The 19,191-nt window shown below is 37.6% G+C and overlaps 1 protein-coding gene across 1 annotated transcript in view; it reads right to left on the reverse strand.

Annotated features, from left to right (window-relative positions):
- Positions 1-19,191, reverse strand: part of DMD (dystrophin) — a 2,416,375-nt gene that overhangs the window by 2,353,199 nt on the left and 43,985 nt on the right. The window lies entirely within an intron of this gene.

Genomic DNA, 19,191 nt, shown 5'->3' on the forward strand with positions numbered 1-19,191 from the left:
TACAAGGGTACATGCAAAACTTAGTAAATGTAGACTATAAATGTCTTAACACAATAACTAAGAAAATGCCAGGAAGACTATATTAACCAGTGTGATGAAAATGTGTCAAACTGTATATAAAACCAATATATGGTGCCCCATGATCGTATTAATGTACAGAGCTATGAATTAATATTAAAAATAAAATCCCTAGTGAAATTTTGCCATTGTGAAGCCCGTGACGGAGATGTGCTACAGGACCGGCATGTGCTACAGCCACACATCTGCCTCGGCCAGGAATCACTGTCAATCTTTTACAAGAAGGATCCTACATTGTTGTCTACAGCACAGTCAGCACTTGGCCTGGGTTCTGGGCAGCATGAGGCCCCACACATTGAGAACATTGTATATCCTTTTCCCTTTGTTATTGCCTAACAAACTAGATCAATTACAGGTCCTAATTGACATTGCCTTGACTCATTCCATATTTGTGTTCTTCTACACCATGGCACTGCAGCAGGTTTTGTATTTGTTTGTTTGTTATTATTGGGTTTCTTTGGTTTTCGAAGCAAGGAACAGTCTCATAGGCCATCTCAGACTATACAATTCAGGCTACATGGGGTCTTAGAGATTTCACTTACATTTTTATGCAAGTTGCTTGGTTTGACTGAATTGATGTATATACCACACAGTAAATATTAATCTTATAAGCATTCAGAAGAAAAAACACTTCCAAAAATCTGGCTCACAGGACCTACCAAAATTTATCAGTGAATACTGGTAGACAGTTAAGCATGGGAATCAGACAGCCTGGATTTAAATCTCACCTCTACCACTGACTAGCTGAGTCACCTGGGTGCTTTATGTAAGCCCTTTGAACTTTAGCTTTCCTCACCTGAATGACAAGTGCTGGTTTTCTGCAAGAAATAGAGTTGATTGTAAGAAAAAATCCAGATGTGACGTTTTATATGTCACCAATTATTTATCTATTTAAAATAGTGTATAGATTTACGTACCAACAAAAATTATTTCTGGAACAAGCTGAGAGGCGCCAGTGGCTCAAGGAGCTGGGCACTGGCTCCATATACCAAGATGGCGGATTCAAACCCAGCCCTGTACAAAAAAAAAAAACTGCAACAAACCAAGAAAAAAGTGCAGAACAAGCTGAGACATATCATAATTCAGTGTCAACATTTGGGGTACAAGTAATTAATGCCACTGGAGGCTAGAAAGCAGAGAGATTAAGGTTGGCTCTATTAGGGAAGTGTTTCAAAGAATACTTGGTGTTGGACTGTAGATCTTGGATATGATTTGGACTAAATGAAAAATATTCTAATGGTGGATTAGAGAGGACTAACCATAAATACAGGAATGAGTAGGATAGACTGAGTATTACTCTCCTAGCAACTTAGCAAATATTAAAGACTCATGTGCCAATAGAAAAACATAAGACATACACTGGCACAAATACATACTCCCAATACACATGCATATCTGGGTATATTTGCATACATAAACATACCATGTACTGTCAGAAAACACTAGTAAGACTATAAGTCATATTTATGTGATGGGTTTATAAAATTATATGATTGCTTTCTTTGATGTTCATGGAAATTATAAATATTAGTTGCAGATTATTTTGTGAATTCTTCATACTTCTTTCCACAGAGAGTATATTAGTTCGCAATTCCAGCAGCAGAGCAAAAGTGTTCCCTGCCATCCACATCCATGCCAGCTTTGCACATGTGGGACTTTGTGATGAGGGCTGATCTTACTGGAGTTAGCCCAAATTTCAGAGTGGTTTGATTTGCATTTCCGGGATATGAGGGATAATGATCATTACTAAAATCAGCCTTCCATTTGATCCTGTCATCCTATTACTAGGCATCTACCCAGGACCACAAAAAAAACATTTAACAACAAGGACTTTTGCATCAAATGTTAATTCAGCTCAATTCATAATTACCATGATATAGAATCAACCCAAGTGCCCATCAACCCATGAATGGATCAACAAACTGTGGTATATGTATTCCATGGAGTACTATTGAGCCATAAGGAAAGATGGAGACTTTATATCTTTGGTGATGACTTGGATGGAGCTGAAACACATTCTTCTTAGTAAAGTATCTCAACAAGGGAAAAAAGGTATATAATGTACTCAGTACCAATATGAAACCAATGTATAAACAAGTATGCACCCACATGAATGAAAAAGGTATAGTGTAGTAAGGGGGAGGGGGAGGAAAGGGGCGATTGGCAGGATCTCACCTAATGGGCACACTGGGGGTGTTCAGCTTGCCCCCTGGGTGAAGGGTTCACCTACAACTTGACCTTTACCTTTGGATTGAAAACAATGTAACCCAAACATTTGTACCCTCATATTAATCTGAAACATACCAAGAATTAAGTAAGTATACACACGCGGTTTTGCAATTAAGTTCATGAACTCATTCCAGAAAAACTGCTACATATTTCTTTGCTGAATATCAAGGAGGCCACCTTTGAATACTTCCCTTGGGAAGCTATGCGCCAATGCCAGTGGCTAGTGCAGCCTGCAAAACAATTTTAGAACTCGTTCTCTGGAATGGCCATCAGGGCTATCATTGTAAGGCACACAAAAAGATGCAACAATGATGACTCAGCAAGACACCACCACACATTGACACAAAACAGCAGCGAGACACTGCAATACCAAGGGTATGAAACCCGCCTGAGTTATTTGTACAGTGCTGCCGACGTAAGCACACAGTGCAAGTCCATAAACTTAACTGTCTGCTAGCTATTATGAAAAGAGTTCTAAAATTTCTTTGAAGAGTAGAGTAGGCATGGATGTTGGGGCATAGCACTTCAAGGGGACTGCTTCAAGGAGACCACAGTGATCTTCAGCAGTGAGGTATGTAGCACTTTTGCTGGGATGAGCTGGCAAGCTGAATTGTCAGACTCTTCATAAATAGTTCTTAAAATGGGATATGTAATATTTAATTTAATGAGATGGAATGTTTGCTATAGCTGTAATTCAAGAGATCTTGTTATATATATTTATTCTAACATATCCCTGCTGGTTAAGTTCATGTCAAGCCTCTATGATTTGGCAAATGCCATTGGTAAAGTTCTCAAATGTGTATTTGAATACCTGTCTCAGGGTGCCCAATGAGTGGCATGTGGGTCACATGTGGAATATCTGAGGACTGTTCTATATGTCTGTGGTGTCAGATATTGCAAAAATTATGCACTGACCTTTTTCTGTGGATTGTCAGCTTTAATTACTGTTTGTGTTTTTAATGTATGACCCACGATAACTCTTCTTTTTCCAATGTGCAGCAAAAAAGAAAAAAGGTTGGACACCCCTTTAAGGTCACCTGAGGCCATAGTGAAATAGGAAACAGGTGATGACACGAGATTGTTTTCTTAAACAAACAACAACAACAACAAAAACCTTACTTTTTCAATTATGTGATCAAGTCCTTCCAAATTTTGATGCTGATAATGTGCTTTTTTCTTTTATGTTACTATGGAGAGAGCCCCTATTTAGGAAAGTAATCATATGATACTCAAGGTCAATCTCTGGTTAATTTCTACCTTGTTTCAATTTCAATTGAACTATGAAATCCAAAAGTCCACAGAGCACTAAACTAAGCAACGTTATTACATCACCTTAACAAAAGTTGTATTAGCCTTTCTCAAGTTGGCTTCTATGGATCTCCCCAATTAAATTCAATAAAGGATGCTGGAATTGTAAGTTAAACAGAAAGTAAAAACCTACAGCATTCCATATTTTGCTAAAAGTACATAAGGTATGCATCATTTGGGTGAGTGTTAATATTATAATAGGCACTAAAATGATGGCTTGACCAGAATTAGACACATACTCTAAAAGAACTGAACTAAGCCTGTTTTTTTAAAAACTTTTTAAGTTCCTGATTGCAAAAGGGACTTTACCTAACAATTGCAATCAGTGTGACTGGCTTATTGTACCCTCAATGAATCCCCAACAATAAAAAAAAAAAAAAACTTTTTAAGTTCAGAAGTGTCAAAATTGAACTGGGTGGTCCCATGTACCCTTCCCTGAGGCTCACTCAGTATGTGCATCTTGTAAAACTATTGTACATTTATCATTTTGTTGTGTTAATAAGATTCTATGTCTACCTTTCTAATTACTGGGACATACACAATAATTTATTGTTCACTGTAGTTGACTTATGGTGCTATGGAACACTAGAAGGTATATCTTCTAACTGTATTTTTGTACCTGTTAACCACCTCTCTTCATTATGACACTTTATTTCCTTATATCAAAATACCACAGGTACTTCCAATCATAGGGGCTTATGCCTATAATCCTAGCACTCTGGGAGGCTGAGGCAGGTAGATCACTTGAGCTCAGGAGATCAACAGAAACCTGAGAAGAGGGAGACCATGACTCTACTACAAATAGAAAAACGTAGCTGGGTGTCATGGGAGGCACCTGTAGTCTCAGCTACTGAGAAGGATGAGGGAGGAAGAATACTTGAGCCCAGGAGTTTGAGGGACCATAGAAATATGTATAACTTGCATGTACACTTAACACATAAAAATTAAAATATCTAGAGTACAAAACAAAAGAACGTACATTGCTATTGTCCTTAGACCTTATTCAGATTTAATCATTCATGCATGCACTCACGTTTTTGTGCGTATACCTGTACTTAACTTTACCACATCAATTCATGTAAACAGAAACACAACCAAAAATATTAAATAAATGTACCGTGACTGCAAGATACCTCATATTTCCCTTGCACAGCCACACCTACCACCTGCCCCCACTCCTATAATGTTTTCCTAACAGAAAGAAGCCAATTACAAAGGACAACATATTGCATAATTCCATTTATATGGAGACTAGAATATTCCAATGCTGAGAGACACAAAATAGCTTTGATGTTGCCAGGGATGGGCTGAGGGAGGAATGGAGACCGGCTTAGTAGGTGCAGTGTTTCTTCTGGAGGTAAAGAAAATATTTTGGACCAAACTAGCGGTGGTAGTTGCACAGCACTGTGATTGCACTAAGTACCACTGAAGTGTACACTTTAAATGGTTACTTTCATGTTATATGGATTTCACCTCTACTTAAACAAACCTAATGGGAAGGCACTCTGACTATCCCTGGGCGAGGCCAGATGCAGAACAGCCTCTTCCGTTTCCTCAAAACCTACAAGTGGACAAATCTTAAGACATGTACTCCTTGGAAACTCCATTTTGTGATGTGTTTTTTTATATTTGGGGCATTTGAGGCATTTGGGCACAAGGGACATCAGCTGCGCTCAAGAATACTTTGCTTCCAGGCCATTTTTCCATGCTCAGCCTCCTACCCTCTCACACAGACACACTCACAACCACAAACACAGATACCTTCTGAGCTCTTAAGGTGGAGAGGTTCACAAGCTGGCAGCCACTAGTCTATTTGTCATCTCTATAATGATGTTACTTCACAAACATCATACAAACAGAAACATGCAATATACATCTGTTCCAGATATTTTTTACCCCACTCAATATAAATTCCATGAGGTTTATTAAAATTGTTTCATGCATTAATAGTTTGTTCGTTTCATTGCTGAAGAGTATTCTGCAGTATGCATGTGCTACAGTTTTTTTTTTTTTAATAATTCCAATATCATAGCATACTTGGAAAGTGGCCTGTGCTTGCCTACTATGAATAAAGTTGCTAGGATCATTTGTGTACAAGTTTCTGCATCAAAAACAAATTTCATTTCTTTAGAATGCCTAAGAATGCAATTTATGAGTCATGTACTACGTCCATTTTGAGTTTTAAAATGAACTGCCATTTTATATTATTACCAGCTACATATGAGAGATTTAGCTTCTCTGCTTCCTTCCAAGCATTTTGGGATGTATTTTCTTTTGTGAAAATTTGCTATTTTTTATTATTTCAGAATGGTATGGGTGTACAAATGTTTGGTTGTCTGAGTTGCTTTTGTACAGTTTGGGTCAAAGTTATGAGTGTGTCCATCACCCACTTGGTGTGCACTGTACCTAAGTATGAATTTTCTTATTTTAGCCATATTGACTGGTTGTCATGACAGTCATTGAGTTTCGTTTTACTTGTGTAGCATCTTTATTCACAGATAACACGCTGATACACATAGAAAATCCAATGTCATCTATAAAAATTTTGAAATCTCTTCAACTAAAAATCATATTTATCAAGTTTAAAGGATACAAAGTCAATATGTAAAAACCCTTTACACTTTTGTTACAAGTAACAAACAATTGTAAAATTAAAAGAAATACCATTTACAAACCTAGGAATAAATTTAGGGAAATTCATGCAAGACCTGGTAGGGTGTCCAATCCATAGCCTGTGGGCCACACGTGCATTATGTGAGGATTTTTTCTTATCTGGGGTGATGGATATCACAAAAACTATGCATGGACAATTTTTTTTTTTTTTTGTACCTTAGCTTTTGTTTACTGTTTGTGTATTTCATGTGTGGCCCAAGACAACTTTTCTTCCAATGTGAAACCTAGAAGCCAAAAGGTTGCACACCCAATGTAACCTATAATACATTGCTGATAGGAAATTTAAAAGATAAATGATCAGAAGCTCACCATTAGATGGAAAAATTCAATATTATTAATATGCCAATTCTCCTAAAATTGATCTCTTGACTGAACAATCCCAGTCAAAATCCCAGCAGGTGTTTTGGGGAAATTGACAAGCTGATTCCAAAAGCTATATGGCAATATAAAGTCTTATAAGAGTTCTTTACAAAGAACAAAATGGAAGGATTTATAATATGGGATTATAAGACTTACTAAAAGCTCCAGTAATTAAGACAACATAGATGAGAGAAGGGTACACAAAAAAATTAACGGAACAGAGAAGAGAATATGGAATAGACGTACACATATAAAACTCATTGATATTTTAAACAGTACCATGTCAATTTGGTTTTATTTCTAATGCCTACTGATGTTGAATATCTTTGAAATCAGTTACATATTCCACCTGTACATCTTGCTTTGACCTTACAATAATGAAGTATTTAAACACACTATGATCTTCATTTTATGAAAACAAAAACCTATAGTAATAAGAGCAAATTACACAATAAGTGCTTGAACTGATTATGAAAATTCATAGCACTTTTTTAGCACATTTGAATTAATTATATTTTGCAAGAGATAACAAAATAACTATAATAAGGTAAGCCCAAACAGGAACAAACAATCTAACGTAAAAACAAGTAACATTTTTCTATTGTTTTGTGTCTCTCGTCTGGATCCCTGACTACAACTAGTTACTCCTAATATATAGCTATTTCAGAAAAAAAAGAAGCGCCACACTTCATCTTTAAAAGGAAGTTAAATCATATATTTCAACTTTTTCCACAGAATTCCACCCCCCCCCCAAATCATCCATCCTAGAGGGTTTCTATTATCTTGGTGGTAAACCCTACAAAGAGTCCCATTTGTCCATCGACATCTTCGTGGGAGGAGTTTCAAATGTGGTTAGAGAAACAGAAAAGTTCAAAGAAGTTGGAAAATCAGCACATTGCCTAAGGATGACAGTTGAGATTATTTTGTTGAAAAAATTCTACTTCCTAAAAGTCAACAGGTCAAAATTACCCACAGCTGGAGGTAAGGGTTTTCAAAAATGAAAGGATGCTTTGCCCTGGATGGCCAAATAATCATTCGCTTCCTTGATGGCTTTCATGCTCAGGCTGTGGAGCTGACTCTGGAGCCAACAGATGCTTTTCCCTTCCTGTGTTCGGGATGAAGTTGAAGTGACATTCATCATATTCCCGGGAGTCATCCATGCTTTCCTCAGCAGTATTTTGAAGGTCTTTCTCCAGAGTCATGTGTTCATCCACCGCGTCTAGAATATACACAGTTAACTCGTTCATGGTCTCCAGGACATGGATCATTAGTATCTGAAGACGCCTCGCCTCCGCGGAACCTTGAAGGACTCCATACACTTCAGCATATACTCCGACTGGCAGCGGAATCGTCTCCTTGGCTTTATCTCTGCCAAGCCAATGGCGGGCCTCGATTGGCTTCGAGGTCATATCATCAATTTTGTAAATAATGCAATTTCCAACCTTCTCTGCCTCTCTGATTATTCCCACAATGATGACGTGGGAAACTACAACTCCCCTAACCCTGAACACATTATCAACCAGCGTGGCGCTGTGCAGCTGGTTGACACAACAAGGTATAAATTTCTCCCCTTGGGTCTTGGGTCTGTGAGTCTTCCTCACTGGACCTGCACTTCCCTCAGATGGTTGCTCACTGCCTCCACTAGCCCCACCCTCAGCAGACATGCTCCCATAGCTTCCAAGCCCCCTCTTAGTCAACGCATGGATAGCTGAAGAAAAGGAGGTGGTGTGTGGCTCTGGTCCCAGAGCTCCACAGACTGGCTTCGCGTTCCACCCAGGGCTGTTTATTACCACATGCTCTGGGCATGACGACACAACTGGCTTCACTCCACCCATGCATCCAATCAGCTACCAGACTGAAGTTGCCTCCAGCCAATCAGGTCCTGTCAGGTTCTTACCTGACCCCTTAGCTCTTTGGTCTATGGTAGTGGTGGCTACAATTTTAAAGTCCCACATGTAATTTCAAGCCTTTCTTGCCATGTTCATAAAAATGCATTTCTACTAGTCCCACCCCATTTATTTCTGAATGCTGCAACTTCTCCAGTTTTAAAGAAAGAAAATCACAAAGCCAAAATACTTTGTTTCAGAAATAAATACATAATAATAATCTGACTACACAGATATCCATGTACACATGGATATTTACCTCTTGGCTGTATAATTATATAATCAAAAAGGTATTAAATAATAATGTTTGTATTCTTAAAATTACATTGTTAGAGATCCAATTAACTAAACATGTTTTAAATGCTGAAAACTTCACAATCAGACATTCCTTTTTTGAAACAGAGTCTCACAGAGTCGCCCTGAGGTTCAGTGGGGTGGCGTCATAGCTCACAGCAACCTCAAACTCTTAGGCTGAAGTGATTCTCTTGCTTTGGCCTGCCACAGGCACTTGCCTCATTGCCTGGCTATTTTTAGAGACGGGGTCTCTCTCACTCTTGCTCATGCTTGTCTAAGACTCCTGAGCTTGAGCAATCTGCCTGCCTCGGACTCCCAGACCAAGTGTTGGAATTTAGGGGTGAGCCACTGCACTCATCCAGACACTGCTGTTTTATTATCAGGCTTCTCAGAAAATCTTGAGGTTAAAATAATGTAATTGATTACATTTATGAACAATTATATCTATTACAAATTGTGTGAATCATATCAAAATGATAAGACTCACCTAGCTGGGTTGTGCCTGTGGCTCAGGGAGTAGGGCGCTGGTCCCATATACCGAGGGTGGTGGGTTCAAACCCGGTCCCGGGGAAACTGCAACAAAAAATAGCCAGGCGTTGTGGTGGGCCCCTGTAGTCCCAGCTACTCTGGAGGCTGAGGCAAGAGAATTGCCTAAGCCCAAGAGGTGGAAGTTGCTGTGAGCTGTGTGACGCACTCTACCAAGGGTGACAAAGTGAGACTCTGTCTCTAAAAAACAAAACCAAACCAAAAAGAACCACCTCGCTGACAGGATTGCTGGTTAAAGAAACCCTCAGAGATTCTAAGCAGTGAAGACATTTCTCATCTGAAATACCAGATCGTTACTCATGAACATGTTGTGAAGACAGGGCGCACTCATGTTCGCTGGTTTTCAGCCCACCGGTAACTTTACTTCCAACTATAGATTTGGCAGTGGCAGAAACATACTGGACAACCCTCTCACCCTTGGTGGTAAAATCTTTGCTTCATAGAGGAGCTTTTTTTTTTTTTTTTTCTTCTTCATTAAGGTTCATGTCCTGCCTCATTCTTTCAATGAGATCCGGACTTGCTTTTCTGACAAATCCAAAGGTCATTCATCCTACAATGGCTGAGCTGAGGGGAACTCAACTCATCCCAACTTCAGAGTCAACAGGATGTTGAATAAGAGGTTGTTCTGTTTTGACAGTAGATTTTCTAAAACTTGTAATTCGGGCACGCAATTTGGAGTTGTTTTCCTCTTTCTCTTCTTTGGCCTCCAGGTTCCCAGGGCTCTGCCTGTTGCTCTGGCCCCCACCGAGTTCCTCCTTGCTGCCTCCTCCTCCCCACGCTGTAGCCCAGGGCTGCTCCATCTGTTTCTGGCCCTGTCACCTGTAACCCCACTGCTCCTCAACTGAGAAAGCCCGTGAGGGCACTCATAATGTCCTGCCCTAATTCAGCAGCACTTCTTCCAGAGGGACAGTGTGGCGAGCTCCCCATTTTAGGCCCCCGAGGCCCCCAGCTTTCAAGCCTCCTGGACGCAACCACGCTGCCACTACCCCATCTGCACATCTTTATCTGTGAAATGTCAGGGCTTGTCTATCTTCCTATTGGATTTTTCTACTATTGAGTTTTGACAGTTTTGTACATATAGATAAATCAGTCTATCTATCTATCCACCTATATATCTACCTATCTACACAGATAGATATCTGGAATATATATATAGATATAGATATAGATATATTCTATATATATTCTAGATACTTCTCCATGGCCTGATAGGTGATTCGCAAATATTTTCTCCCAAATATTTCATCTTCTTAACAGCATAGTTTGTGGAACAACTTTATAATTTTGATGAGGTCAAATTTATCAGTTGTTCCCTTTACTTATTGGGTCATGGGTGTCAAGTCTAAGAACACTTTGCTTAGCTTTAGATCTCAAATATATTCCATATTTCTATAAAGTTGACAGGTTTATATTACATTTAAGTTCTTGTGAAGTTTTCGGTGAGTTTCATTGTTTTTCTGGCCTATGGCTATCCAGTTACTATAGCATCATTTAATTTTTTCCTGATGAATTTTCATTCATTCATCTTTTATTCATTAATTTATAACACAGAAATATCATATAAACATATGCACACTTAAAATCAAAAGGCTATTTCTCCTCCTCTGGATTTCTGCTTTGTCAAAAACAAAAGGTCACAGGGAAACTTTTGGAGGTCATTGATATTTTTATTACTTGATTGTGGTGATGGTTTCACAGGTATATGTGGATTTCCAAAGACATCAAATTGTATACATTAAATATGTATAGGTTTTAGTACATCTGTTATACCTCAGTAATCCTGTACATAAATACATTATGCCTGTTTCAATATATCTGAGTTTTCTATTCTGTTGTATTTATGTGTCTGTATACCTCCAGTATTACACTGTCTTGATTATTGTAGCTATTAATAAGCCTTAACAACATTTTGAGTGATTCCTTCAATTTATTATTCTTTTTCAATTTACTTTGTTGTGGCTGTTTTAAGTCTTTTGCCTTTCTGTATAAACTTCATAATAAGCTTATGTGTGTTTAAAACTGATGGAATTTTGATGAGAATTATATTAAAAATATACCAATTTAGGGAGAATTGACTTTCTTGCTATGGTGAATCTTCCAATGCATGAACATGGTGTCTCTGCATTTATTTAGGTCCTCTTGATTTATTTCAGTAGCACTTGGCAACATTCATCACACAGATTGTGTGCATATTTCATTAGTTTAATATATATATTATGCAACTATGTTTTTAAATCTTGGTTTCCACTTGTTCATTGTCACTATATAGAAATGCAACTTACCCTTGCATGTTGACCTTGTGCTGTGAGACCTTACTGAACTAACTTACTAGTTTTAGGTGCTGTTTTGGTAGAATCCTTGGGATTTTGTCTGTATACCTCATATGCACTGCAACTAGACAGAAAATTTCCCTCTTTTCCAAAATGTGTATCTTTTATTTTTTCCTTAGCTAATTGCAATTGTTAAACTTCCATCACAGTGATGAACAAAAGTAGTAGGAGTGTATATATTTAATCTTCCTCCTGAATTTAAAGGAAAAGCATTCCGTCTTTTCCTATTAAATATCATGTCAACTGTAGGTTTTTTAGCAAATGTTCTTCATGTCATTGAGGAATTTCTCTCCATGACTAGTGTGCTTAGAATCTGCATTATAATTGGTTGTTGAATTTTGACATAGGCTTATTTTGTGTCAATTTACATAATCATAGATTTTTTCTCCTTTAGCCTGTGTAAATATGGTAGATTACACTGATTTATTTTGGAATACTGAAACATGTTTGTATACTTGAAATAAACGACATTTGGTCATTCTGTATAAATTTTTATATGATTTTAAATTTGCCATTACATTGTGGAATGTTTTTGTCTGTAGGTTCACGAGAAGTATTGGCCTATGGTTTTACTTTTTGGGATACTGCTCTCATTTGATTTAGGCATCAACATAATACTGGCCTCAAACAATGAGTTGGGAAATTTTTTCTTCCTTCTGTTTTACTGGATGATATTATATAAAATAGGTGTTCATTATTTAAATGTTTGGTAGAATCCCCCAGTACAATCTTCTGGATCTATATGTTACTTTTTGAAAAGCTTTGAATGGTTATTGAACAATTCAGATTATCTATGTCTTCTTTGTTGCGTTTCGATAGCTTTTCATTTTTAAGGAATTGGTCCTTTTTCTTCTTTGTGGCATTTAGGAGTATAAACTTTTTGCCCTTTTCTTTAGTTGTTGTAATTATGATGAGCATTGTCATGGAATTCTTTGGAGACATTTTGTTCTGGGTTCACTCAGGTTTATTAAGGTACAGGTGTGTGTCTTTTGACAAGTTTGTGAAAATTTCCACCATTACTTTTGGTTATATTCTTTGAGTTTCATCCACTTTTTACTCTCCTTCTGTGCCTCTGATGATACATATGTTGGAGCTTTTGCTATTGTCCCAAAGGTTTCTGAGATTGGGTTCAGTTTTTTTTTTTTTTATTCTGTATTCTGTCTGGTGTTTAGACTGGCTGTATTCTATTGATAATGCCTTCAAGTCCATTGATTGTATCCCGCCATCTCTACCGTACTATCATGTCCATGTAGCTATATATTTTTTTTCTGTTGGGAATATATGAACTTTTCAGTTTTAGCAATTCTACTTTGTTTTTTTCTAAGCTCTACTTACTTGCTGAGCATTTCTTTGTTTCCAGAAAAGCTATATTTGGCTGCTTAAGTATGTTTTCCTTGCTTTAAATTTTTTGTCAGATAGTTCTAACATCTAATTCATCTCAGTATCTCAGTAATGGCATTACTTTTTTTTTTTTTTTTTTTTTTTTAGTTGTAGTTTCTGTGGTTCTTAGTATGATGTGTGATCTCTGACGGTACCCTGGACATTTTTGTCTATTATGTATGAAGACTCTGGATCTTACATTAATTTTTTATTTTAGTAGCAATTTATCATACATAATTTAATGCTTCGGTCCCACTCTACATTTCTGGGCTATGGTTCTTAGAACAGTTCTGTTTTCAGAGCCTTTGTGGTGTTACTGCGGTCTCTTTAGCTTATCTGGTGATGCTGGTACTCTCAAAAATCCCTGATAGTGCTGCCTGAGGGAGTAGGAATTTCTCAGGCTGGGGTGTTCAGTGTCACTTGGTGGAGTCAGGGTTTCTCAGGTCTATAGAAACAAACATACTTTGAAGGATGGGATGATTATTGGGGCAGTATCCCTTTCCTGGTACTCTCCAGCTGTTCCAATGTCTCTTGGTGGGAGAAGAGTAATTCTTAGGGCTACAGAGTCATAGATGCTTACCTAACTAGGCACTTCTTGTGATGGATAGCTCTACCAGTGCCCTGCGGTTACTCAGATGTTTCTGGGAGTAAGGGTTAGGGAAGTCACATGTACATAGGGCCAAATGTATTTTCTCTCTCTTTTTTTTTTATTAAACAGGAAATGTTAGGCATTTATTTGGACTCAGATTTTTTTTTAAATTAACATACCCATATATTAACCTGAAACCACATGTGTTTTCTGGGCCAGGTTGCTTTTTACGACTGTGTCTCTCTTGTAATTTTTGCTGGTCCACCTTGATGTCTCCTTGCAGGGAAAAGGAGTCTCAATCCAGCAGGGATGATGACTTCCATGGCCAGAATATATAATAGCCAAGATTAAATTGTGTCAAGATTCTCTATTGGGGACAGAGAGTGCTAAATGCTTTCTTGAAGGGATTTTGTTGTTGAGGCGTCCCACTAACTGTGTGTGCCCTCTAGCTGCCCTGGTATCTCTTTCAGGAGATGACAGCCTCAACTCACAGAAGTAAAAAGCCTTCCTGGATTAGGCCATTTTTTGGTGGTAGAATCCTCTGTGCCAGTGCCACTCAGCCATCCCAAGTATTGCCTGGGGTAAGTGAGGGTGTCTTAGACCTCCATGAACAAGGAGGTTTCTCATCTAGGGCCCTTTGTTGTGGCAAAGTTCTGCTGTTAGCTGTCTCCATATCTTTCAGCAGAGCAGGTTAGTCTTAGGTCTGGAGGGAAAGAGAAGCACTTACCCTGGCTGCTAATGTTAGCAGGCCTCCCGTTCCATAGCCCTTGACAGTTGTGCCAGGCTCACGTGGTATTGTCAGAGGGACTCCTGTTCAATTCAAGGAGGAATCTAGTTAGGCTGTCTCCTGTTACTAGATTTGGAAATGGGAAAATGCCAGGTCTTTCTCACTTTTTCCTGCTAGATAAAGGCATATAAGATGAGCTACTGCTGTTTGTTTTCCTCTAAGACCTGGGTCTCAAACTGATTTGCTTTCTTTTGATCACCTTTCACAGTTCCTTCTGATTGTCTCATGTTATTTCGAGGTTTTATTGTCTATACCTGTGAAGAGCAGGGAAAAATTAGTCTATGTCATCTTGTTCAAACTCAAAGTCTCAAACTTATTTTGTTATGTTTTTTTTTTTTTTTTTGTAGAGACAGAGTCTCACTTTATGGCCCTTGGTAGAGTGCCGTGGCATCACACAGCTCACAGCAACCTCCAGCTCCTGGGCTTAAGCGATTCTCTTGCCTCAGCCTCCCGAGTAGCTGGGACTACAGGTGCCCGCCACAGCACCCGGCTATTTTTTTTTTGTTGTTGTTGTTGTTGCAGTTTGGCCGGGGCTGGGTTTGAACTCACCACCCTCAGCATATGGGGCCGGCGCCCTACTCACTGAGCCACAGGCGCCGCCACTATTTTGTTATGTTTTAATGGGTGATTCGGATAATAGTAATTTTTCATGAAACTATAAAAATACTAGAGGAGAGTGCAGGGAAAACCCTTGAAGAAATCAGTCTGGGCGAGTATTTTATGAGGAGGACCCCTGGGCAATTGAAGCAGCTTCAAAAATACACTACTGGGATCTGATCAAACTAAAAAGCTTCCGCAGAGCCAAGAACACAGTAAGTAAGGCAAGTAAACAGCCCTCAGAATGGGAAAAGATATTTGCAGGTTGTGTCTCCGACAAAGGTTTAATAACCAGAATCCACAGAGAACTCAAACACATTAGCAAGAAAAGAACAAGGGATCCCATTGCAGGCTGGGCAAGGGATTTGAAGAGAAACTTCTCTGAAGACAGGCGCGCGGCCTTTAGACATGAAAAAATGCTCGTCATCTTTAATCATCAGAGAAATGCAAATCAAAACTACTTTGAGATACCATCTAACTCCAGTGAGACTAGCCTATATCACAAAATCCCAAGACCAGAGATGTTGGCGCGGATGTGGAGAAAAGGGAACACTTTTGCACTGCTGGTGGGAATGCAAATTAATACATTCCTTTTGGAAAGATATGAAGAACACTTAGAGATCTAAAAATAGATCTGCCATTCAATCCTGTAATCCCTCTACTAGGCATATACCCAGAAGACCAAAAATCACATCATAACAAAGATATTTGTACCACAATGTTTATTGCAGCCCAATTCATAATTGCTAAGTCATGGAAGAAGTCCAAGTGCCCATCGATCCACGAATGGATTAATAAATTGTGGTATATGTACACCATGGAATATTATGCAGCCTTAAAGAAATATGGAGACTTTCCCTCTTTCATGTTTACATGGATGGAGCTGGAACATATTAGTAAAGTATCTCAAGAATGGAAGAAAAAGTACCCAATGTACTCAGCCCTACTATGAAACTAATTTAGGGCTTTCACATGAAAATTTTTCTTTAATGAACACAGCTTTTTAAAAAAGATGCTATAACACCCTAAGCTGCATTCAGTTATGCTATGCTATGTACAGGGTAGCTGATGACTGCTTAAATTACAAGTAAATTTCAGCCATCGCAGTTAACAACAAATGAAGCACCAACTATACCACGGGATGACCAGAATGATTATACTACTATGTTTTTTCACTATATATTTAACATTTATGTTAGCAACCTAACTAAAAGCAATACCCAATGATATCTCAATTTACAGAAATATGTGAAACTTCAATGTTAGATTCCTTTTACTCTGTATAATTTTATGAATACATCTGTCAAAATCATGCAAAGACAAATCTTCAACTTGAAATTGTTGGCTATTCTATCTTTACACAATCTCTCTTTCTCTCTCTCTCTCTCTATATATATATATACATATATATATACATATCAGTGGTTCTCAACCTTCCTATTGCTGTGGCCCTTTAATACAGGTCCCGTGAGTCATGACTCACAGATTGAGAACCACTGCTCTCTCTATTGTATATATATACATGTATATATGTGTGTGAGTATATGTGTGTGTATATATATATGTGTATATATACATACACATATTTATATAACATATGATAAAAATTCATTAATCATATACATTTCTTGTTTGAGTGAGTTAGGGAGCTCAATATGCACCTCAATACTAAGAGTTTGTGTAAAATGTACTTTGACCTTGAGTCGAGCACATTTGGTCTGAATGTAAAAAGGATATTTCAACCACACTTTTTTCAATAGGTATATTTCTTAAAAAGTGAAATAATGCCACATAGCAAATAATTTATTAATTTTTAAAGATTTTAATTTCTAAATTCTTCCCAATGAAGCAAGGGCAACAAAGTGAGACTCTGTTAAAAAAAAAAAAAATACATGTGAAGACACTTTTACTTCCTGAACTCCAGGCCTAGTCCTCTCTCCTTTTTATAAGTGGCCATAATTTTTTTTTTTGCAGTTTTGGCCGGGGCCATGCTTGAACCCGCCACCCCTGGTATATGGGGCCAGCAACCTACTCCTTAAGCCACAGGCACCGCCCAAGTGGCCATAAATTTTATGTTCAATTTAGTAGAATAGCCCCATTTCCCCCATGTATTTCTATGTGAATAAATAGTATGTAATATTTTTGCTTGTATGTGTGTGTGTGATCTTTACACATTTACACAAATGCTAGGTATCCTTCATAGAACTAATGAGCTACTCAGAAGAATCCATGTTGCTGCATTCCATATGCCTGTGGTTTTGCCCAAATATATGCTGTTTGCTTGTTAACTACATTTCATAGCCTCATTTTTAATTATTTTCAATTAGTCATAGACATGTTTCTACTTTTTTTTTTTTTTTTTTTTTTTTTTTTTTTTAGAGACAGAGTCTCACCTTATCGCCCTGGGTAGAGTGCCGTAGCATCACACAGCTCACAGCAACCTCCAAATCCTTGGGCTTAGGCGATTCTCTTGCCTCAGCCTCCCAAGTAGCTGGGACTACAGGCACCCGCCACAACGCCCGGCTATTTTTTTGTTGCACTTTGACTGGGGCTGGGTTTGAACCCGCCACCCTCGGCATATGGGGCCGGCGCCCTACCCACTGAGCCACAGGCACCACCCATGTTTCTACTTTTATATAGAGAAATACTTCACTGTTTTGACTTCAATATTTTGATGGGTGCACAATTGCCTATTTTAGCACTGTGTGCTACTTTATTTAACCATACTTTTATTAGGATACAACTCATTTATCTATCTCTACATATTTAAGATATATTCCAATTTTAAAATTGAATAATTATGTACATAATTTCCAGTAAATTTATAAGAATTTGTAAATTCTCCCCAAAATAGTATAGAAGATCTTGTTTTCACTTTTCACAACCTTGGAAGTATATACCACTGTGAGCTGGTCTCCATTTTCATTCCCCAAATCTCTATGAAAATCACATGGGTTTTTGTCAACTCCCACTTTGTATCTATATCACCCTTGAGACAAATGAATTTATGATTCACTCTACATTTATTTTTTATAGGCTCAAATTCAATTACATTACATTCATTACCAATATAAGATGCAGAATCCTCTCAATACTTTCTGGTTGCTGGAACTGCAAAATTATTTTAAAATAGTAATATAGACAAAATCTGTATTGAAATGAATTAAAGAGCTTTATCCTGAATATCACGTTCCAGAAAATAATTAGAAATACATCAACAAGAGATTAAAATTTTAACACTTTAAAATGTATGTTATTTATATAAAGATATACATATTCAGAGGCTTCTCAAAGTTAAAACATTGCTTCTTATTCAAAAATTGATTTGACAGTAATTTGGTTTGAAATTTGCAATGCAAATGTTGATGGAGAAGAATTCCTAGGAGGCTGGTCCTTCATATACAATTGAATATATAAAATATACAAGCAAATAAACCTAGATTTTGGATTCTGAATTCTAGAAATAGTGGACCACATTGCACATGGGATTGGATGAACAAAAGGTTGAGAGAGAGATGAAGGAAAAATGAAAATAAATATATATGGAAAAAGAGAATTAGAGAAAGAAAAGAAGCCAAGAAAAAATCTGAAATATGTGATTTTGATTTTGGTTTCATTCATTGTCTATTAAACTCTGTTTGGTCTGACTCATACTCCATTCTGTAACCTCATCTTTCCTTGTTACTCCTTTCATTGCCATCTCTAATCATATGAGTCAATTTTTCTATTTTTTGATCTTAAAAATTCATTTCTCCCTTTATACTTCCTCTTATTCTCTCTAGAATTATATTATCTAGATAATCACATATATCTGTCTGTCTATTATCTCAGGTATCAGCTCAAATATGACTGCTTCCTAGAGGCCTTCCTTTCCCTTTTCATTAAGATGAACTTCTAAAATCCAGACTTACTCTTTGTTGGTTATAGGATTATAACTCATGATCATATTTTTTAAGCATTTGTTTATTATCTTTCTTCAATAGAAAGTAAGTTTCATTCAAGCAGTGAATTGTACCTTTTTCACCCCAGATTTGCCAGTGCCTAATGTAGTGCTAGAAGGTTGTCAGTTATCCTTTCTTGTATTCATTGAGATTAAAGTTTGGCAGAAAATCACTTATAACCAAACTATCACTG

This window comes from Nycticebus coucang, chromosome X (genome assembly GCF_027406575.1).
Source record: "Nycticebus coucang isolate mNycCou1 chromosome X, mNycCou1.pri, whole genome shotgun sequence".
NCBI classification, from domain to species: domain Eukaryota; kingdom Metazoa; phylum Chordata; class Mammalia; order Primates; family Lorisidae; genus Nycticebus; species Nycticebus coucang.